This window comes from Sinohyriopsis cumingii, chromosome 8, assembly GCF_028554795.1.
Source record: "Sinohyriopsis cumingii isolate HCF-2022 chromosome 8, ASM2855479v2, whole genome shotgun sequence".
NCBI lineage: Eukaryota > Metazoa > Mollusca > Bivalvia > Unionida > Unionidae > Sinohyriopsis > Sinohyriopsis cumingii.
The window spans coordinates 67321584-67346297 of record NC_142968.1 but is presented as its reverse complement, the minus strand read 5'-3'; the positions used below and the strand labels follow the sequence as shown (position 1 = coordinate 67346297).

Sequence of the window (24714 nt, the reverse complement as noted above, 5' to 3'; positions counted from 1 at the left end):
CAATGGCTTGCAAATTGGTGTTTAAATGGATGAAGCTATGAGGGGCTCTGTTGTTTACACAAACAGAGACTCCTCCTGAGGCCCTGTCAACATTCTGTGAGTAGGTGTTAAACAGGGAGTAGGTTTTAAGTGTGATGTTCTCCGTAGCTTTCAAAGAGTTTCCTGAAGACATAGTACTGCAGGATCATGTTCGTTTAGAAGCAGAAGAATATCATGGTAGTTGGCTTTAAGTCCTCTACAGTTCCGTTGTATGATTGTATTCTTCATTATAAGTTTATATTGAGTATTCTGGAGCTAGGTGAGACCTTTCGCATAGGCAATCTGGTTTTTTCTCTGAAGGAAGTACGGGGGTGAATGTTTTGTTGTTAGGTCTGGAGCTACCTTGAGGACATGGAGCAGATTCTTCTGCATCCATGTCCTCTAAGTCTGCAAACCTATTGTGCAGCTTTATGCTGTCTATTTGTTTGTGACTTTTCCTTGCTATTTGGTGATCTTGGTGGTGGAGTATTGTTGAGTGTTGTTTGCGTCGATGTTGAGTTTTTCTGGGGTTTGTAGTGCGGAATGTTCGAGTCGGAATGGGATTCAGGTGGGTTCGTTTGAGTTTGGGCGTCTTACGTTGCTTTTTGGCTGCTTTTCATTACAGTTGAGAAGGATGGGCCGGGGAGTGATCTAGCTTGAAGAAGCTTCGTGGCCTCTGGATAGGGGATGTTGGATGTGTATTTAACCCTCTGGATTTCCTTCTCTTGTTTCCATGTGTCGCATTCCTTGGAACTAGCATGGTGTTCCTTGCCGCAGTTGACACAATGCGGAGTGGCTTTGCACTCTGATTCCCGATGGGAGGGGTCGCATCATCGGCCGCATAATTGACTTCTAGAGTATCTGTCTTCATGATGACCTTATTTTTGACATTTGTAACATCGGAGGGGATTTGGTATGTATATCTCAACCTTAACTTGTAAGAATCCAACTTTGACCACTTTAGGTACTGTTGGCTTATTGAAAGTTAGTATAATAGTGTTGGTGTCCTGCAGATTGTTGTTTCGTTTGATACGAATTCTGCGGACTGCAGTGACACCTTCATTTTTCACGCCCTCGACGATTTCCTTGTCGCTAACTTCAGCTAGGTCACGGCAACGAATGACGCCTTTTGATGTATTAAGTGTAGAGTGGGCGAAGCAGGTTACTGGAATATCGTGAAAGGTCTTAATTTTTAGGATATTTTCAGTATGTGCTTTGCGAACACACTCTACAAGTAGGCCGGATGATTTTAGTTTTTTTTTTACACTTTTCGGCTTGCCGACTAATCCAAGTATAGTATTTTCGACTATAAATGGCGATAGTGCAGCAAGTTGTTTAGCCTCATTTTTCGATTGGATGACCATGAAGCGAGGAAAGGATTCCACACTACATGGCTCATCATCCGACTCTGGTCCAGTTTTGGTACGTTTGTTTTTTTTTTTTTGGTGGAATTATCCATGATGGTTTGAATAAAATTCAGCACCCGTGCTCCCCACCCACCAAGGAGCCCAACAAGGGGACACTTTTCAAGTGTCAGGGATACACAGATGCCATACTCAGTTGATAAAATTACCTTTGATTGACCCTGAAGTCGCCAATTTCTAAGGTCGGTAAAATTACCCCCCGATTGACCCGTTGAGTCACCGCCTTCTAGGAAGTCTTCTAAGACTTGGAAAAGGGAATGATAAAGGAATATAATATAGAGGCAACGGTGGTATTTATAAAGTAGAAATAACGAGTCACTTATGCTTTTTGCAGTTTTCATGTGCAGTGGTAAGTTATACATTTCCCATTTTATAAGTTCGAAGATGACTAAGATATCAGTAACTGGTTAGAAGTCTGTGAATACGTGAAATCAGGTCAATGTGTGCTATTTACAGACTGTGTCACACTTGGAAGCATGTGCAGGTTGGGATAGATTGACGAATGCAGGACGTGCTGCAGTTCCGAGATTTACGTTGCTCGCGCTTCTTTCATGCCATTTCGATTGTCATCTGTTCAACGTCCTTAGCACCAATAAGGATGAAACTGCGCCAGGGGAGGCATCCTGTGCGAGATCATCCCAAGGCTCGTGGCCAGAGATCAAGTGCTTCAAGGATGTCTTGACGGCATCTATGAAGCGTTTCTTTTGACCACCCTGAGATCACTTCTCCTCCTTCAGCTCATCGTAGAAATGCTTCTTATGTAGTCGCTCTTCTGACATCCTAACATCCTGGCGATGGGTCCTGTCAGTCTTCACTGTGATGTCATCAGCAGAATGTAGAATGTGAATACTTGGAATGTTTGCCCTTGTGAGAGGCTCATTTTCTGAAACCATGTCCTGCCATCGTATCCTAAACAGTTTCCACAGCAGCCAATGTGAAAATGATTAAGCTTCTTAACACAGCGTTTTAGCAAACATATAACAGGATTGGCAACACAGCGGCTTTGTAGACCTTTAGCTTATTTGTTGAATTCGCTACCGAACATTTGCTGGTAGTCTGCAAAAGCCCACACTTGCTTTAATAATTCTGGTGTTGGTTTTATCATTGATTAGGACTGTAACATAAAACCACCACCTTTCCTTATCAGTTTAGGTCTGCATCACTCACAGCACGAACCAAACAATATAATAATTACAATAATTACAAGCTGACAACAAACGATCCATAGACTCAGATCAGGCATTCAGGTAACAGTCGTCGGCAAATAGTTGACCACGAACAGTAATGTTATGTCTTAGTCTTCGCTTGCACTCTCCATAGATTCAAGATCTTGCCATCAGTGTGGTATCGGATACAACCCCAGTGTCATGGTCACGGGAAGCGTAAGTAAGCATAGCAGAGAACATCATACTCAGGAGGATTGGGGCCAACACACAACCTTGCTTGACTCCATTGGTGACATGGAATGATTCAGATGACTATTCATCGTCTATGACACGAGCGTGCATGGAATGATTGAATTACCGAACTAGCACGATGAATTTTTCTGGGGAACCGAAATTTGTCATAGGAGCCCCATAGCTGACTGCAAAAAAGACTTTCTGCATATTTCATTGGTTACCTAAAATTAACTATTGCTTGTACAGCAAGAATAATATAAATTGATATATGGCTGACTCTGATATGGAATACATTGCTGACAAGAACAGTATCTATGTGGTTGTTTGACAATTAAGCAACGGTAGGTGATTAGAGATAAATAAAGTCCCCAATACAAAGTTACTGTACAAATGGTAAAGGAAATGAGATCATTCCATGATTTTTAAGTTGATTTAGTTTACAGAGTTGTAGCAACTGATTTGATCGATACGAAGTGAGTGGTTTTTGTATATGTGACATGTCAACAGTACTATCAGAGGAAATAATTACAAACATGAAGCTACTGGTTTTGTTATTTCATTTTGCATAATGATCAATGCCTCTCCGACTTCAGGGCATACAGTCAGACTTTGCAAGAGCAGAGGAGGTGTGCGTCACATTACTTCTGAATAATGCTAACAGTCTAGAATGTCTGTTGAATATAATGTTTCATATATTTGATTAATTTGAATCTCCAATATTGTCTTATGGCTGGGTGGTTTTGAAAGCAGATAGTATAGGACGAGTACATAGGAAATATTGCATCTAGATACTAAATGTTATACATCCTGCCAACAATATGCTTGAAAATGGATAGTTAGGTCCCCAAACTCTTTATTTAAATATATATGTGCGTATCTTTAAGAATTGTTGAGATTGCTAAACACAAATAATTAAAATGTTAAAAAAAGATAACAATTAATGCTTACAGATGTTTGAAGAAAGAATTGTAAAATCTGGGGTTTCATTGTGAGAACTATTTTATTGACTTCACGGTCTTGGAGATTTGGAAATATTCTAATTCAGTCCATATATCTTGCCTTTTATTGTATTGTAACCAAAGACTAAAATACATATTTCATTTTAATTTATTTTGATCCTTATTACTGGCAGAAACCAGGTATGTACCAATTACTTCAATTACACAAAAATGAAGATTTAAGAACTCCAAAACACCCATTTAAATATGCTGATAATGCATTCCAACTTAGATTATCTTTTCTCGCTGTAGAGTTCTATTTCTGTCTGTCTGTCCATCTCCGAGGATTTATGCGCACATTTGTATAACCATTATTTATTCATATATTCAGGCATTTATGCAATAGTGCATTGTGTATGAATCATGTATTATATCGGCTATGTGTTCTTTTGCACATGCCAAATAAAAAGGTATGTTTCGCTCTGTTATTCAGATTTTATCATCTGCATATGCAGAAATTGTGAACTTTTGGGAACCTCGTTGATTTTGAATTCCTCGCTCAGTGAAGAATATCACAAGTGCATGGGACGTACCTTTTAATTTTTCTTGATGGGGTGAGTGTCGAAATAATATTAAACATTAAGGCCACTTCGGTCGTGTGCGTGTGGCGTTATCGGGAATATAACGTTGGTCTACATCTATTTCACGGGGAGTTCACGTTACAGGTCCTGTTGTCATGGAAATTTTATGTAAGGTAATCAAATAAGTTACATGTTGAAAGATGTTTTATAATGAAACGTAGGTCAAAGTGACAATGCTGTTGCCGACAGAAATAGTTTCTTCACTGTAGGCATAAGGGTAGCATATGAATTTACATAGGATTTAATTACAGTTGATTCTGGAGGAAACAAGTGTGCAAAATGATTATTTTATTTCTGCTATCTAGATTTTAAAACGTATTTGGAAGCAATTGTTTGAGTGATATAAACTTTTTAAATCTAAAGGAACTACGATAATTACCGTGTCATTAATAAACATGGAGCAACTTAATTATTAGACTCATAAATGATACCATGAAAACACAGTCCTGTTATTTTATTTTAATTTGTTTAATTCTACTACACATTACCCAAATGAGTCACATGATTTTTATATACAAAAAATACCCCAATCCATCCACATCCTACCCAGCAAACCCCCACAAATAATAGTTGACTATCTTCCTCACTACTGTATCATAAACAAAGCAAAGCCACCACAATTTAATATACCTTACAAAAGAGCCACATTCCGGATTTCTTAGGGTAAAATAAAAAAACAAATGAGATAATCCTTTACCTCACTACATGATTACCTCACTTTCAACTGCAATGACCATCACCCCCCACAAAACCATGCCCTTGAATTTACTACTTGATTACTTTACTTACTACTAGTTTAGAGTGAACGATTTAAAAGACAACAAGAGATGAAGGGAACAAATGGGCAATAATTACTAATAATCATTATTTAATAGAATGACAAGAGAAGCCGCCACAATTCCATGGCTGTATAAAGAGATCCACTAGAGCAGAACAATTTTTGAAGCTGTTGATGTGTCTAGATCCAAATTCCGAACCGTATCGACTTCATTTCAAGTCATTGGATAGACAAGACAATCATCAGAAGATTCGCTTTACCTTCGATGATATATAACCCTTGTAATCGAAGATTAACATATATATATGTTCTTATCGACGAAATATTTGTAAAAAAAAAAATTCCAGAATATCGGAAAATTCTGACCCTTTTAATCTCAACTCAAGTTATGGAAAAAAGATGAATGATTTCAGCATTTACATTACTGGCATGGAAGAAACAACACCGTTGGAATCACCAAAAACAGCACAATTCACAGGCAGCAGAAAAAGAAACTTTGAAAAAATAGAACAGTTAAAGAAATAGAAGTGAATGAATTCATGCTAAGATCTATGAAACTGACATGCAAACTGTCCATTCATTTTAGACTGGATCGATGAAATCCAAACGATATAAGATGTTAGATTCAAAGAATAGCACAAAACATAAACTATGCAGTCTAAGCCACGTGCACATGATCGGGATGTTGTGTCTTGATATCAACGTGGTTCATGATACTATTGATGAAATAAACAACAGTAGAATGATACACTGTAGTGGGTGGTATTATAGAAAGGTAGGCAGATGTAGCTCTACAATGATACCAAATAATCTGGAACATCTAGAAAATGCAGATTTACAAAAATCATTTTTAGGACCCGACTTTTTTAAACCCAAAATTCGCCAGTGTTTCGGAAACATTGAAATGCTTTGTAAGGAAGGTTTATAGAAGATACAGGTTCACTCAAGACACAAGTGGTTAACAGACGTATGCATTAAGTGCTAGCTTTAATGCAATTAAAGGCGACAGAAAGGAAAACGAGATATTCAAAATAGAATACAACACGGAAAAAGTATTGCTACATTGTAAGTAAAAACGGGTGAATTTGAAAAATTAGTTGTTAAAAGCAAACAAGAATGTTAGTCTGAAATAGCTTTATGATTTTTGCATTGTATCCTTTGCCACTAGTATCCCAGCTAAATTATATTAACTGATTTAATTAAATGTACATTTCCAATTTGTAGACGAGATAATGTATTTCAACTGAAACATGCATTAAATGATAATTTTGTAGCTGAATAACACTAAACAAAGATATATATTAATTAATTAGGTGCATTTTATGGATCTATTTATGCTCCTATATGATGTGCTGAATACATCTTATACCCTATAGATGAAGGAGATTCGTCATTAAAAAATGAAGCAAGATCGTTCACAATATTTGTCAATTTGAGAATTGACGATTTAAATAATTTTGGCTTTGATTTTATTATTTGGACCGTGGAAATCATACAACACTTCCACTCGGAAAAGACATTAGGCAAAGATCATTGACTTAAATTTTCAGCGTTAAAAGAAACAAATGAAGAAACTATGTAAGAGAACTCTCTTTAGTCATTTGAGAGTAAAACAAAAGAGAAGATCTTGAATCAGCATGTGATATTAGGAGCAGAACCAAAGTTTGTTCCTCTTGAATGAAGCACACAGCCTCAGTATCAATTACTACAGGAAAATCAATAAGTAAAGATTTTGCATTTTAAAATAAAAACAACTTGATATTCAAGATATTTGATCGTTATGCTGAAGAAATAAGTTAGGCATGAAGGAAATAAAGAATAAATGAGATACATTGGTAAAAAATAACAGTTGACTACTTGAGTAAACGATTGAAAAAGCAACTTTTCGTCGCTAACTATATTTAATAATCTGGACGGTCCTTGAGTCTACTCATAGTGATCATACTTGTTCTGGTTTAACCTTTACACTAGTACCCGAGAAACAAACAGCACGTGAAATAAAGGGTTTACACGTACTCTGTGATTAGAAAGTAAGATATGAGTTCATATTATGTATATCGATACTGTGTATTTAATTTTTGCCCAGGACTGTATATTGCTACTTTCGTTTGTATGCCACACATTATATAGATAGCACATGTCCAGTATTGTAGATTTTACTTTTAGATAATATTCATTTGTAAAGAAAATGTTTTGTTAGATTAGAGTTCAGTATTCTGATTTTCTCCTTGGAAATTGTATTTGGACTCCTTAGTTGCTTAAGCTTATGCGAATAGACATGAATATATTTACGAATTTGATGGAAATGTCCATTGAAAATTACATCATCCTGAACATCTTATTGCGTCTTACACTTTTATATAGGGTTCTGAAGGAAACAAATTGGTCTTTGCTATTTTATCATCAGTCTAGTAAGATTACTTTTAGTTGTATGAGATATAATTTGAGACGAATTATTTATTTATATTATTCATTGGAATTACTTAGTGATCACTGACATTTTAGGCTAAATCATTCTATTGGATTATTGTGAATTCATTGAAAGATATTCTAGATTATATCAGTGTGATACATCAAGACTGCTGATATATCAGCTCATAAACAAGATTGATACTTAAGCACATTAAAAACCTGGAATTCGATCAAAGCACTTTATACTTTGGACTTATCATAGAAAGGTTAAAATTGTTTGGATTTTAATTCACAACATTAAATTCTATTTAAAATTCCCTGTGTATTCTAGTGATATACATTATTTGTTGAAATTTTCTAAATTGGTTTAGCTTGCTTTCTCTGTTTCTTAAAGTCATAACATTATGTTAGTGTGCATTTTCCCCAGATATTGTGTAGGTTTTGTGGCACAATACATACCTAAGATGTTTACATTTTGAATATACGTAAATCTTATCAACTTAGAATAGAGATATTTCTCCGAATCAAACAAGATTGAATAGACATTGCTCCGAATCAACTATCTCAATCACAAACTCTACTACATCATTTACGAACACAACAGTATTCAACCCAGTATTATCGCTCTCCTCCGATAGAACAATATTTATCTGTCACAGATATGTTATTGATAAGTTAAACGAATTTCAAGTACTTATACAATTTTTTTAAAGTCAGGGTTGGAAATACATATTGACGTTTTTTGAAATGTTGTAAATTCGTTTACTCAGATCCTAAAATTCTTGTTCCCTGTAAATCAAATGATTGTGTTTTTCACACATGGAATTAAACATATTAAAACATATTCTTCTGTCTGATTTGATGTAGGGCTCTTTGTTTTTCTCTTCCCTGTAAAAGTAATAGGGTTCTTCCATTATCAGTTGGTGTAGTAAACAATGTGCTATGAAAACATCTATGTCAACATGCCACACATCAAAATAGTGAGTGGCGGTCAGGTTGTCCCTGTTTCAGTTCTATCTGGACATGCTTATATGTGATATTAGCTTCCACATTCACTACATAGTTCGAAAGATTGTAAGTCAATCAGCAAGTAACAATTTTTCCATGAGTATTCTTTTCTTTGCTTGTTTGAATTGGCAAAAAAAGATATGGTGTGAACAATACATTTATTAAATGTATTTGAAAAATTTGCATATGCCGCAATTTCAGGCATATAAATAGTTTTATTTTTATCTTGTAAACAAGCACTTACTGTCTCAATGTTCAAGACTTACCCAAATTCAACTCTAACACTATAGGCTCCAGCTTTGGACTGTGGCATAGACTCTCACATAGTCAGCAATCCAACGCTCTGTAACTTTTCAAAGATTATCCTGGTGCGCCATTCAAACTTTTCTTGAGCGGGACATAGATGTGGAAAGATGTATCACTGGGATTCACATGAGGTATGAAAACAGAAAGAAATCTATTAGAGTTCCACTTGCAAATACAATGGTTACTGAGAGGACTGTTCTGGTTGGCATGTCTCCAAGGTATGGCTGCCTAGTCCAAGTGTTGCATTCGGCCCACATGAAGTACTCATATGTACATGTATTTAAAGGGAGATGTATGTTAGTCTCTTTCCCATTTGCTGGTCAGTGGCAATAGGGATAAAGCCGGAATATTGACATCAGCTGTTAATAAAAGACAATAAAGTTGACTTCATATTTCCGCTTATTTCCTTGACAAAAGTGTTAACCTGATGTGATGATTTGCTGAGTCAGACTTGCTTGATGGTCGGATATGTCCAAACAGTAACAAATGCCACAAAAGTAAGTTACATTCAAATACTAAGTCATAAAAAATAGTGCCGCTCTCTTATATCACTGATAATTCGATAATTAACGTAGATAACCAAATCAAATGTGTGCTTTACTTTGGTGGCTTTTAATGTGCTGTTAATTGTTTGAATGTGACATCCTTTTTCATTTTTACTACATGAATCCAGTCTAAAAATGAATGGATAGACTGAATATTGTTTCTATAGATCTAGCCATTAATTCGTTCATCTTCATCAGGTTTAGGGCTATATGTTTTTGTTTTTAATTTGCTGCTGAAATCTTTGCAAAGTAGTGTTTTCTACGATGTTGTATGTCCAGGACATTAAATAATGTATTGTTATCATTCATCTTCTTTCATCTTTTGATTCTTTTATTGAAGTTAACATTAAAAGAGACACCTTTTTCCTTTTGTTGTTATTTTTAATTTTTGTTATATTTTAATTTTATTTTCTGCTAGCCTCTTTCCGATGATATTTTCCTCTGTTTATCCGAATTCCATGGTATATATACGTATCAATGAATATTTTGCGAATCAGCTGTCTCAATGTCAAGTGGATTGAATGACTTAGATAGTAGTAGATAGAGTACCGAATCTCTGTTAAACACGTCTTAAGCTTCTAAAAATCTTTCTTCTGTTCTTGTGAATCTGTTTCTTCATCTCTGTGATTCTGGTGTCTCTCAGTACTTATTCTGTTCAATAATGTTTACATTAGTAATGTATTGTCAACTTGTTCCAATCATGTCCTGATGTCTTGCATATTGTGCTCATTTAATTAGTAGCAAGTAAATTGCTGCACTAACAATGTCAGGGAAATGGTAATTTTAGGGAGTTCATTAATACAGTAGCAAGTAAAGTAGTCACGTAGTGAGATATTGGACATGGTGACATTTATTTGCTTTGCACTGAAATGTACGGAAAATGGTTAGGTGGTCTCTTCTCTTCCTTGTTGGTAGTTTTCTTTGTTTAACTTAAAGTAGTAAAGAAAGTAGACGAGTATTTTCGTTTTTGGGGTGTGGCTTGTGACTTGTGGTGGGATATTGATACACTATATGTAACGTGGACTCGTAATTTCCTTTTATTTATGCAATATCAAATGAAAGTGACCGCCATGTTATCTGTTTGTATGAAACGTGGGTTCGTGGCTATCATGTCTTTGAATTAGCAAAGAAAGTGACTGAATCCAGTGTCGTCTTGTTGTTGTTCTTGTTGTAGTTTATTGACTTTGAACAGAATAGTTCCATAAATGGTCTATGCCAGTTCTTACTATTTAAATTTAAAAGGGACCTGATCCTTCTATACATTCCTCGACCTTTACTAAGTCTGTCTCTAAGAAGCCCTAAAGCGAGTAAAAATAAAGTGTTGCCTTCAGACTACAAAAAAAGACGTCATTACATAAAAAGCTGTCAATAAGAAATTAAATTCGTACTATTTGTATTTTTGTTTACAAAAATATTGATTTTCAACATCAAACGAATCAACTGAATAATGCGCAGGAGAGTTTAAAACAAATACCGAGTTGTGTTTTGCTATCATTTACCATTGTACTAATTGTGCCTTCTCTATGTTCGTTTCAAGATTGGTGACCTATGCAGTTTCTTTCGTTTTAAAAGGGTGATATCATTGTAAATATTTATTCAAAATATTAACAAAATATCAGGATATGAGAAATAAATCAAAATGTGTCATATTAGCCATTCTCATCTTGATTTAGTTTCCATATTTAAACTTCTTTCAACAAGAACGTATTCATTATGAAACTACTTGTGGAGACCAACGCTTTATTCTCAGTAATGACACTAACACATCCACACGTGCACATAAACATTTACAGACTGTTGACATTATTACTGTCTCATTTTTGAACTATGCGTACACATCTCCTGCAGTAGGAAATAAGACGTGCTGACGTTCTATGTTCGAGATAATTGTTACATAAACTTATGCTATTTTGAGCGATGTAGATCAAGACCATTCGTCGGATCTTAATCCGGGGCTCAATGTCTGTGTTCTCTTTGAAATATATTCATTATGAACAGTTAGCATCTAAAAGAAAAAGAATGCAGATAAATATGTCTAAGTGTAATTCAATGCTAGCTTATACTAAGCCTCAAACAAAATATTTTGTTTTATTCAGACACTTGCCCAGTGCTTGTGACCGTATACAAATCACCAGCACTGTCTCCAATTCTGCTATTGCTGACGTCAATTCATTGAGCTCAAACGAACCTTTTCTTTTATTTTGACACATTCACCCCATCCACGAAAAATTAATGGTATCTCCGTTATACTTGTGATATTGGCCACTGAATAAGGGGTTGAACTGAACTGGTCACTGAACAAGGAGATCACAACCAAGAAGGTTTCCAAAATGTCACATGCGCTGATGGTAAATTCTGAATAACTGTGGTACACGACCATGTTCTTGCTTTTTTGACTATACCCCCTGTTTGATGTACAGACTGTATCGTATCACGATTTTTATGTAGGGATAGGTATTCTGGGGACTTTGAGTATTTACGTTTTGTAACGATTTTTTCATCAAGATTCAAACAAGAAACGAAGTCGGATATTCATTAAACATTTTTAAAATCAATCGGTACAAAACGTAGCCTAAAGTTCGTAATTATTTGTTCCTGTAATAGTAATGTAGACGTGACAGATATACAGATAACACAAACTTAGTAGCAATCAAATCAACGGTACAATGTCTTCGAGCTAATTGTTTTTTGTTGTAATAACCTCAGCACCTTTAGAGTAAAAAAAAAAGAGATTGTCTTGAGAGGTTTTACAAGTTTCTAATCTCCGAGCTTAGTTTGATTGTCAAACACTCGCATGGGCACTGCCCTATTTATTTAACCAGCAATATATTACCAAGTTCGAGTGAGTAATAGACAGAATATTGTTATTCGTGGCTGTTCATGTAAATGCTAAGCATATGAAATGCGTATAAAAGAGACGATACTCTTCCCCCATTCAAATGATACCTGCTTCAATTTTGTACACAAAGAAGAATTTTGATGTGAATACAATTAAGCAGACGATCTTTCTAACGTTTATACTCGATCCATTTTTTACGAGACCCCATGCGTCGAGCTATCTGATTACCTTTCTAAAACAAGCAAACGATGGTGTCCTTGATATGAAATTAACGACGATCACACTTAAAAACATTCGATGTGTTTTCCAACCAAAATAATGAAATCTCCCAAAGCAAATAAAAAAATAAACCTGGGTAAATAGCTAGCTAGATATATTTGTAAATTATATAATCATTGGACTCTTGAACACTTGCCATAATTCATTCGAGAAAAATAACAGTCCCTTCCTTGTACTCAGCGGTTATTGACATGCCGTAAGCTCTAAAAGCTTCCATTCCAAGAGTAATATCAACAGTACGTCATCAGGTGGTATAAGCTCAACCACATAAAAGAATGTATGCGTCTTTGAGAGAATTATTAAGGTATGTTGATGCATAATTAGGGGTGTTGATAGACTGATGAACTGAAGTTACTTGTCTGAACGAAGGTCATTATATGAGAAGAAGGTGGTAAATATCGTTGTAGATGGCTACTCTAACGACCTTACAGCTACAGCTAATTAGACAGTGCAAATATAACTGAATGTCAGAACCCTCTAATTTTATGTTCATAATTAATTAATGAGTTTCTTTCGTTTTAAAAAGAAACTAATCTTACTGGAGTAAGGCAATTTACCGCTGTCCTTAACATAGTCGGAAAACTGTGATGAACATCAAACAGAATAAAACATTCATATTGCCTTGGATTAATAACTCTATTCAAATATCGACTAGAATGGTCATTCCGTATCATTGTCATATTCACTGAAACAAGGAAACGGCTTTGTCCTCTCCAACCGGTTGTTAGCAGCATTGTTTCTGAGCAGAACTACACAAAACTATTGTCCTTGCATGTGCAACTGCTTAGACTGGCAGAACCAAAAAGAGCCATTCCTACACTGCACAATGTCTGCTTAGATAAACAGAAGACTGATAGGATAGGCGTCTTCATCATTTATCCAACGGGGATCGTAACGGTTTCTACGCTAGCTGTGACATCGATACTACTGGTGGAGGACGGATATTCTTTCATAAGAAGCGTCAAAAGTGATGATGAGTTCTTTCATGACTGAATAGATTATAAGAAGGGCCTTGGTTCTCAGAACTGTATTCCTCCTCGTACAGATTGATTACTGATCTAGAACAAAATTTCGTAATAAAGCATTTTGTTTATAATATAGACTTTTATTACAGGTCTCCAGTGATACTTAACGCCTACTTAATTAAAAAATAATAATACCAAATTGTACTTAGGGCATGAAGGATCATAACGGGACTTCCAGTTGGAATGCATATACATGTATGAAACACCGATCCAAGCCAAATATCATAATTGTCAATGTAACATATTCTCTTAAAATATCGTTCTTTGTGAAATCAATACTTATACATGTCTGTTCGCTTTGATTGAATCTGAAAACCCCGATGCAGCAAATATGTTTTAGATATTTTTGTTTCCTATGGAAGTTCAAAATTACTTTTTTTTTACTTGTATCCTCAATATATAGAAGTTCTATCGGTAGCAAATATTAGAACCTCTATAGGCGAGACAGGTCCTGACAAGCGAACTATGTTTTCGTGAAAATTCTAACTCTTACTTCAATGACTTTGATCGAGAATATCGTTCTCAGGCTGATAAGTTATATACTAACCATTTAGAGGGCTAATTGTGGTTTAGAGTACAATGATTGATAAACAAGAGGATCAAATATAGGTTAATGCCAGTTGACAATAACCCTGAAATCGATTCTCAGTGTGATCAGTACGTGCCGATGATGCGTCATATATCACTGTGTCTGGCGACAAATTTAGGAAAATAAGTAAAAAATCTCGTGAATTCAGTTGAAATGCAATAATTATTCCAGATCCATTCACGATTGTTTTGTTCTACATGATATTTGATAAATTACCTTGTAATAACTTTTATTTGCAACCGAAGATAAAACAGCAACGAATACGATTACTGTGTTAGTCCAACAAAGGTTTATATGGCTACCGTGAAAGCAGTTGGGGCATTCTACATGATTTGGGTCAATCGTCATGCAAGAACACTTGTTTGCTACAAAAGATAAAACAACAACAAATACGACTACTGTGTCATTGCAACAAAATGTTTATATAGCAAGTGTGAAAGTTTGCAAGAGCCAACCCAGTGATATTAAAGTTCATGAAACTTCAGGAATTTCGGAGATTTAAATACGGAATCTGCGCAAGGTATATTAACATATTTTTTCTTGTGTGAAACTTATAACTTTGAACTTCTTGATTAACTGAGAAAGACGATCAATGTTGTATACTGGACTGCATTTTAGTATCGTTGTAAATTTTCGGGTACTTAACATTATTTCTGGATTTTATACTTTTCAGATTTTGTGTACCTTTTTATTTTATTTGTCTTCTTTCATAATTTTAAAGCAGTGGATTTATTTTCGGAAAAATGATGAAAATGGAATTTTTGGTATCTTGTGTATTCTTCGTGGATTATCCTAGTTAGCAATGCACTCGAGTATGCAAAAGAGTCATTTGTGTCTGATTTTACCAAATATAGTAACTTTCTGTGACGTCACAATTTAAGGCCACAGACTCTGAATGAATCAAGGACATCAACCCGAAGGTTTGAATGGCAGGGGAAAGAATTGTCTCCTAAGTCCTCTTAATTGTCCTTTAAAAGCTCTCTTGAGTGTAAAAACAGCAACCATTCCCCAACAAAAGAACGTAAGCTGCTCATGTTTGTTTGTACGAAACTATGTTTGAAAACCACAATTATGCAGGACTACATATGGATCAATATTTTATTGTATCATTCCTTAAAATGTAATATATTGCCACTTTTTAAAATACCTAACAATACCTATATTTTATTCTGATTCAGATCGTGGATTCACGATTGCACGTGTTCGTGCATGTGTAAATACATTAATAGAACAGGGAATTTCGTTGCCAATTGACGTAGATATATAAATATGCAAAACATTTCTATAACATTTGATCAATCCGTTAGGTCGGTATGGGAGTGGAGGGAACTAGGATGTTATTTGCAATCGTATATAGCGCATGTTATGTTTATTGCAATTAACATCAAAATTTTGAAAGTCCAAATTGCGAATAATAATAAGAAAGCGAAACAAACAAAATTAAAAATGTAGAATCATACTTTCAATAAAATATACTTATTAATTTTAAACTATCTCCATTCAGACAAACAAAGGAATTGAAACTGCATCCGTTTGAAATGCAATAGGGACAGCAAATTTAAATCGTTCTATAAATTAATTATACCTGCGTCCCTTTTTTTAAGAAGAAATATTGAAATAACAAAAGAGGTGTATTGCGAAAGGCGCATTTAATACGAATCAAGATGGACCTACTTCATTTTGCAGTACCCTATTTGTACAAATATTTTTTATTCCCGCGTTATCTTAATACTTTTGTATCACTCTTACTGTAAAAGTTTTCTCCTTATTTTCATGTCTGCATATATCATGGATGTATGATGTCCGGCATATGCATACCAATTTATTCCTTCTGCATAATTGGTGGATCCGTAGATTCCATTTAAGTTTGAATGATGGCAAGTATTGTACCACCAAGCGCCTTTGTATACACTGGCACAATTTGTTGAGTTGTATTGGTCCTTGTCCCAATCCTTGGTGGTGAATTTCATATCAGAATGATAAGAGAAAGAGTCGCCTGCTGTTCCACTGTAGCCTTTTACGATGAGAAGATATCCACTACTTTCGTCTCCAACCGAGAAAGTATCATACATGGCAAAGCTGGTATTTGTATTTGAAACAGCCAAGTTTATATGCAGCTGGTAATCGGCCTGAGCCGTGAGGTCATGTATATTGTCATTTCCAAGCCACATGTTTCCATTTGGATCACCAAAACCCTCTTTATAATCAATCCACTCACGAAAGAAATCAACATCTCCGCTGATTCTTCTCTGAATGACAGTCCATCTTCCACCGGCTGTACGCATGTCACATCGAACGTAGATACCATTAGGATGTCCTTTAGGATAAATAATGTAGCCTCCAGTCTTTGTAAAACCCATTTGGTAAATGTCCTGACAGTCAATTGGTTTTCCAAAAGAGACATTTTGGCATGTAGATGAAGTGACGTTTCCACAATTAATTTGAGGATGTCCTCTTGTAACCAATTTAGAGAACGTCAGAAAAGCGAAGAATAAGCGAACCATTGTCATGGTAAAGAACACTGAACAAAACATTCTCAGTTAAGGTTTTTTCTAGCGTATAGCTGGATGTGGAAATGTTTAAGAGGGCTGTCCATATTTATAAGAAACATAAGTGGGAATACACAAAAAGGGGGTGTTGCTTGAATAATAATTATCCAGTTCGAGGCATTGATTTCATTGGGTAAGAATGCTAAGAAGGATGTAAACAGTCCACTATAGATTCATCCGAATAGACTTTGTCAGCATAAAATATAACTATTTTTCTAGACGAGAAAGTATTTTTCTTTTCAATGATGCGAATTGCAGCCCAACTAACACAGTGAGTTGTACAAATTAACCTCACTACGAATATAGTGATACTCAAATAGGAAATTAAGTTCTGGCATACAGAAATAACATAACTAAACACCGCGGCTAAAAACTAGTTCAATATACACCAGAACTAATAATTTGATATTTTCATAGAAACGAAACATACAGAGCTATATGTACTATTTCTTGGCCTTCTTAAAGTACTTTGGATGACATTTTGTTTGCTATATAATATTAAGTTCCGTACTAAATCACTCGTATTTAAATACATTAGATTTGGAGTGAAATATGGAACTTGAAGAGAGACTGTGAATTTCACAAGCGGCAGCTTTTTAGTGTTATAAGATAAAGAATGGGAAAAAATATCAAATTGGTTTTGAAATACAACCTGTCGCCTCATTCTTTTCCGCCTTATTTCGACACGTAATATCATCAACTTTGGGCTAATAATATAATCAAAACGAAACGTAATAGTTAAAATCTCCATTAGCTGCTGGTGAACACTCGTATAGTTTTATCTCGTATACATCATTTGTTACATGCATTGTGATTGAGATATTGCAATCATTTAAAACCAAAGAAAAATAATGGTCATTTTGCTATTCATTCACTAGAAGCGAACATAAGTTATCAGTGACAACGGCTGCTAATATTTCGATTATATACCTACTGCTGCAGATGCTATCTATTGCAATGTCCATGAAAAGGGATATTTGGAAATGTGAAGCAAAAACCTACACTTGCATAACAATGGTTCAACAATCACAATTGTAAGAATGAAATGATAAAAGCGACAAAGTGAAGAATCCATAGTAGAAATACTTTTCAAGACGACATTGGAAAAATATAAACTATATATTACATTCGGGTGAAAGAAATATGGTGTGAAAAGTACTAATTAGTGAATGATATTTCCACTGAAGCTCTTCTCTGGGATGCTGAAATGACATATGGTGCAAGCTGAGATATTACGCCTGAATTCGTTTGAGAAAATCCCTGTGGAGAATCTGATTTCACGATCTGAATAAAATGGGCATTGTGAAACATGATATTTGCCTTCTGTCTCACACTCACACGCACACAATGCTCAGTATATACGCCACTCGAAAGCTATTAAGAGATGCGTTGGTTACTCAATGGCTACGTGTAATGCAACTGTAGTGGGATGCTTTATGTCATTTGATTACGGTTGAATTCCATTTCTGAATTAAATTGTCTTTATGATAGTTTCAGATGGTGAATACTACTCCATTTACAGTAATAGGTAAAATAGGACAACTTTGTCATCACCTACAGCCTATACGTACCTATTATAACCCAAACCATATGGGAAGTGTATGCTATTAAAATTTGTAACACATGTTGACTTACCTGGTTCATCGAGTTATTTTCAGTGTTCTTAGCATTGCCATGGATATCAATTACCATCCAGCATAATTCAGTATTAATTTACAGTAATAGGTAAAATACAGACATACTTGGTCAGTATTCTCCTTGTGGCACAGGGAGTATGCGTGTTTTTTTAGGAAGATTCCATATGTAGTAAAACTCTTACCATTTACGTTTTCAATTGCTTATGAATATTGTAGCCAAATATCAGCCGCATCTATTAATACGAATGCGATCATATTAATGACAGTTCAAATATGCCTAATGTATTGTACACAATTATCCATGTTTGTGGACACTTTGCGTGTAATGGGTATTCTTCCTTTACTTTTTTCCAAATAAGTGTACGAGAGAAGTTTAGTCCCATGTATTTATAACCAAATATGATATGGACATGTATTCCGTATAATACTGCTTTTCCATATTCCTCAAAACTACACCATTCTAGAACGTCACAATAATATTATGTTACTTTGTCCGTTTAAGGAAATGTTTTACAATATCTTAAGTGTTCACTTCATGTCTTACTGAGAGCCTTTGAATTGCATACCTTCCCTTAAAAGCCTTTCTTTTTATTGCAGGAATGTTGATTTGTTAGACATCAAAATCTATGGCTTATTCTGAAATTTAAGGAGGAACAAAAGAAGTAAACATTCCAAGAAGCAGCTGCAAATAAAGAATGAACACATTTTTCAAATGCGTGATATAGTGCTGATTTGACACCGTCCACAGTTTGAAGAACATGTATTAAGTAACTATTGTGTGATATAACCAGCCTTCAAACACCTTTATGCGAAGACAAACCTAGATCCAAATTAATTTGTACCAAGGTGTATTACTGAATGGAAAATTCCTGTATTATTCCAAGAGTACGTTGTGCTGAATATAGTGTAAGAAACAATTAACCTTATTGCTTTCAATTCAGGTTGCTTTTACAAATGGTTGCGAGGCCAACTATTACTTATAAGGTAGCAATAACGAGTCACTTATGCTTTTTGCAGTTTTCATGTGCAGTGGTAAGTTATACATTTCCCATTTTATAAGTTAACTTGTTGTGCATCATCTGAGTTCGAAGATGGCTAAGATATCAGTAACTGGTTAGAGGTCTGCGAATACGTGAGATCAGGTCAATGTGTGCTATTTACAGACTGTGTCACACTTGGAAGCATGTGCAGGTTCGGATAGATTGATGAATGCAGGACGTGCTGCAGTTCCGAGATTTACGTTCCTCGCACTTCTTTCATGCCTCTTCGATTGTCATCTGATCAACGTCCTTAGCACCAGTAAGGATGAAGCTGCGTCATGGGAGGGATCCTGTGCGAGATCATCCCAAGGCTCGTGGTCAGAGATCAAGTGCTTCAAAAATGTCTTGACGGCTTTTATGAAGCGTTTCTTTTGACCACCCTGAGATCACTTCCCCTCCTTCAGCTCAACGTAAAAATGCTTCTTAAGTAGTCGCTCTTCTGACACCCTACCAGCCTGGCGATGGGTTCTGTCAGTATTCACTGTGATGTCATCAGCAGAATGTAGAATGTGAATACTTGGAATGTTTGCCCTTGTGAGAGGCTCAGTTTCCGAAACCATGTCCTGCCATCGTATCCTAATCAGTTTCCACAGCAGCCAATGTGAAAATGATTAAGCTTCTTAACACAGCGTTTTAGCAAACATATAACAGGATTGGCAACTCAGTTGCTGTATAGACCTTCAGCTTATTTGTAGAATTCGTTTCCACACGTTTGCTCGTATTCTTCAAGAGCCCACACTTGCTTTAGCAATTCTGGTGTTGGTTTTATCATTGATTAGGACTGTAACATAAAACCACCACCTTCCCTTATTAGTTTACGTCTGCATCACTCACAGCACAAACCAAACAATATAATAATTGCAATTATTACAAGCTGACACAAAGGATCCAAAGACTCAGATCAGACATTCAGGTAACAGTCGTCGGCAAATAGTTGACCACGAACAGTAATTTTATGTCTTAGTCTTCGCTTGAACTCTCCATAGATTCAAGATCTTGCCATCAGTGTGGTATCGGATACAACCCCAGTGTCATGGTCACGGGAAGCGTAAGTAAGCATAGCAGAGAACATCATACTCAGGAGGATTGGGGCCAACACACAACCTTGCTTGACTCCATTGGTGACATGGAATGATTCAGATGACTATTCCTCGTCTATGACATGAGCGTGCATGCCATGATGGAATTACCGAACTATCACGATGAATTTTTCTGGGCAACCGAAATTAGTCATAGGATCCCATAGCTGACTGCATAAAAGACTTTCTACATATTTCATTGGTTACATAAAATTAGCTATTGCTTGTACAGCAAGAATAATATAGTTTTATATATAGCTCACTCTGATATGGAATACATTGCTGACACGAACAGTATCTATGTAGTTGTTTGACAATTAAGCAACGGTAGGTGATTAGAGATAAATGAAGTCCCCAATACAAAGTTACTGTACAAATGGTAAAGGAAATGAGATCATTACATGATTTTTAAGTTGATTTAGTTTACAGAGTTGTAGCAACTGATTTGATCGATTCGAATGAGTGGTTTTTGTATAAGTGACACGTCAACAGTACTATCACAGGAAATAATTACAAACATGAAGCTTCTGGTTTTGTTATTACATTTTTAATAATGATCAATGCCTCTCCGACTTCAGAGCATACAGTCAAACTTTGCAAGAGCAGAGGTGTGCGCCACACTACTTCTGAATAATGCTAAAATTCTAGAATGTCTGGTAAATATAACGGTTGATTTATTGGAAAATTAGCATCTCCAATATTGTCTTATGGCTGTGATATTTGGGGGTTTTCAAAACAGATAGTATATGACGGGTACATAGAAAACTTTACTTCTGAATAATACTAACATTCTAGAATGTTTGGTGAATATAATGGTTCATTTATTTGATTAATTGGAATCTCCAATATTGTCTTATGGGTGGGTGGTTTCGAAAGCATATAGTATAGGACGAGTATATAGGAAAAAGTGCATGTAGATACTAACTGTTATAGATCCTGCCAACAATATGCTTAAAAATGGATAGTTTGGCCCCCATACTCTTTATTTAAATATATATGTGCGTATCTTTAAGAATGGTTCAGATTACTAAATTGTTAAAAAAGATAGCAATTAATACTTAAAGATTTCAAAAGAAAGAATTGTAAAATCTGGGGTTTGATTGTGAGAACTACTTTATTGAATTCATGGTCTTGGTGATCTGGTAATATCCTAATTCCGTCCATATATCGTGCCTTTTATTGTTTTGTAACCAGAAACTAAAATACATATTTCATTTTAATTTATTTTGATCCTTATTACTGGCAGAAACTAGGTATGTACTAATTAGTTCAATTACACAAAAATGAAGATTTAAGAACTCTAAAACACCTAAGTAAATATTCTGATAATGCATTCCAACTTAGATTATCGTCTCTCGCTGTAGAGTTGTATTTCTGTCTGTCCATCTCCGAGGATTTATGCGCACATTTGTATAGCCATTATTTATTCATATATTCAGGCATTTATGCAAGAGTGCATTATGTATGAATCATGTATTATATTGGCTATGTGTTCTTTTGCACATGCCAAATAAAAAAGTATGTTTCGCTCTGTTATTCAGATTTTATCATCTGCATTTGCACATATTGTGAACTTTTGGGAACCTCGCTGATTTTGAATTCCTCGCTCAGTGAAGAATATCACAAGTGCATGGGACGTACCTTTTAATTTTTCTTGATGGGGTGAGTGTCGAAATAATACTAAACACTAAGGCCACTTCGGTCGTGTACGTGTGGCGTTATCGGGAATATAACGTTGGTCTACATCTATTTCATGGAGAGTTCTCGTTACATGTCCTGTTGTCATGGAAATGTTATGTAAGGTAATCAAATAAGTTACATGTTGAAAGATGTTTTATAATCAAACGTAGGTCAAAGTGACAATGATGTTGCTGACAGAAATAGTTTCGTCACTGTAGGAATAAGTGTAGCATATGAATTTGCATAGGATTTAATTACAGTTGATTCTGGAGGAAATAATTGTGCAAATGATTATTTTATTTCTGCTATCTAGATTTTAAAATTTATTTGGAAGCAATTGCTTGAGTGGTATAAATGCTTTAAATCTAAAGGAACTACGATGGTCACCGTGCTAGAAATAAACATGGAGCAACCTAATTATTAGAATCATAAATGATACCATTAAAACACAGTCCTGTTATTTTAGTTTAATTTGTTTAATTCTACTACACATTACCCAAATGAGTCACTTGATTTTTATATAAAAAAATACCCCAATCCATCCACATCCTACCCAGCAAACCCCCACAAATAATAGTTGACTATCTTCCTCACTACTGTATTATAAACAAAGCAAAGCCACCACAATTTAATATACCTTACAAAAGAACCACAATCCGTATTTCTTAGGGTAAAATAAAGAAACAAATCAGATCGTCCTTTGCCTCACTACATGATTACCTCACTTTCAACTGCAATAACAAACACCCCCCAACAAAACCATGCCCTTGAATTAACTACTTGATTACATTGCTTACTACTAGTTTACAGTGAACGTTTTAAAAGACATCAAGAGATGAAGGGAACAAGTGGACAATAAATTATTAATAATCATTATTTAATAGAATGACAAGAGAAGCCGCCACAATTCCATGGCTGTAGAAAGAGGTCCACCAGAGCAGAACAATTTTAGAAGCTGTTGATGTGTCAAGAAAGAAATTCAGAACTGTATCGACTACTTTACAAGTCATGGGATAGACAAGACAATCATCAGAAGATTCGCTTTACCTTCGATGTTATATAACCCTTGGACTCGAAGATTAACAGATATATATGTTCTTGTCGACGAAATATTTTTAAAAAAAGGAATTCCAAAATATCGGAAATTTCTGACCCTTTTAATCTCAACTTGAACAAAAGAATCAAGTTATGGTAAAAGATGAATGCTTTCAGCATATACATTACTGGCCTGGAACAAACAACACCTTTGCAAACACCAACAACAGCACAATTCCCAGGCAGCAGAAAAAGAAACTTTGAAAAAAATAGAACAGTTAAAGAAATAGAAGTGAATGAATTCATGCTAAGATCTATGAAATTAACATGCAAACTGTCCATTCGTTTTAGACTGGATTGATGAAATCCAAACGGTATAAGATGTTAGATTCAAAGAATAGTATAAACCATAAACTATGCATTCTAAGCCGTGTGCAAATAATCGGGATGTTGTGTCTTAATATCAGCGTGGTGCATGATAGTATTGACGAAATAAACAACAGTAGGATTCGAACGAGGAAACACTTAAATGATTTGTAAGGAAGGTTTATAGTAGATACCGGTTTACTCAAGACACAAGTACTTAACAGACGTATGCATTACGTGCTATCTTTAATGCAATTAAAGGCAACAGGAAGGAAAAAGAGATATTCAAAATAGAATACAACACGGAAAAAGTTTTACATTGTAAATAAAAACGGGTGAATTTGAAACATTAGTTGTCAAACTCAAACAAGAATGTTATGCAAAATGAAAATAAAACTATTTTGAAATAGCTCTACGATTTTTGCATTGTATCCTTTGGCACTAGTGTCCCAGCTAAATTATACTGATTTGATTATATGTAGATTTGCCATTTGTAGACGAGATAATGTATTTCAACTGAAACATGCTTTAAATGATAATTTTGTAGCTGAATACCACTAAACAAAGAAATATATAAATTAATTAGCTTCATTTTATGGATCTATTTATGCTCCTCTATGATGTGCTGAATACATCTGACACCGTATAGATGAAGGAGATTCGTCATTGAAAAAATAAATCAAGATCGTACACAATATTTGTCAATATGAGAATTGACAATTTAAAGAATTTTGGCTTTGATTTTATCATTAGGACCGTTTAAATCATACAACACTTCCACTCGAAAAAGACATTAGGCAAAATTGCCTTAAATTTACAGCGTTAAAAGAAAGAAATGAACAAACTATGTAAGAGAACTCTGTTTTAGTCATTTGAGAGTAAAACAAAAGAGAAGGTCTTAAATCAGCATGTGATACTAGGAGCAGATCCAATGTTTGTTCCTCTTGAATGAAGCATATAGCCTCAGTAGCAATTACTACAGGAAAATCAATAAGTAAAGATTTAACATTTTAAAATAAAAACAACTTTATATTCAAGTTATTTCGCATTTGAAAATAAAAACAACTTAGATTCAAGTTATTTGATCGAAATGCTGAAGAAATAAGTAAGGCATGAAGGAAATAAA

At 35.1% G+C, this 24714-nt stretch overlaps 1 pseudogene; it reads right to left on the bottom strand.

The window, feature by feature from the left end:
- Nucleotides 1-2161: 2161 nt before the first annotated feature.
- LOC149793738 (fibrinogen C domain-containing protein 1 pseudogene) lies at nt 2162-16562 on the bottom strand (annotated as a pseudogene).
- Between the last annotated feature and the right edge of the window lie 8152 nt (nt 16563-24714).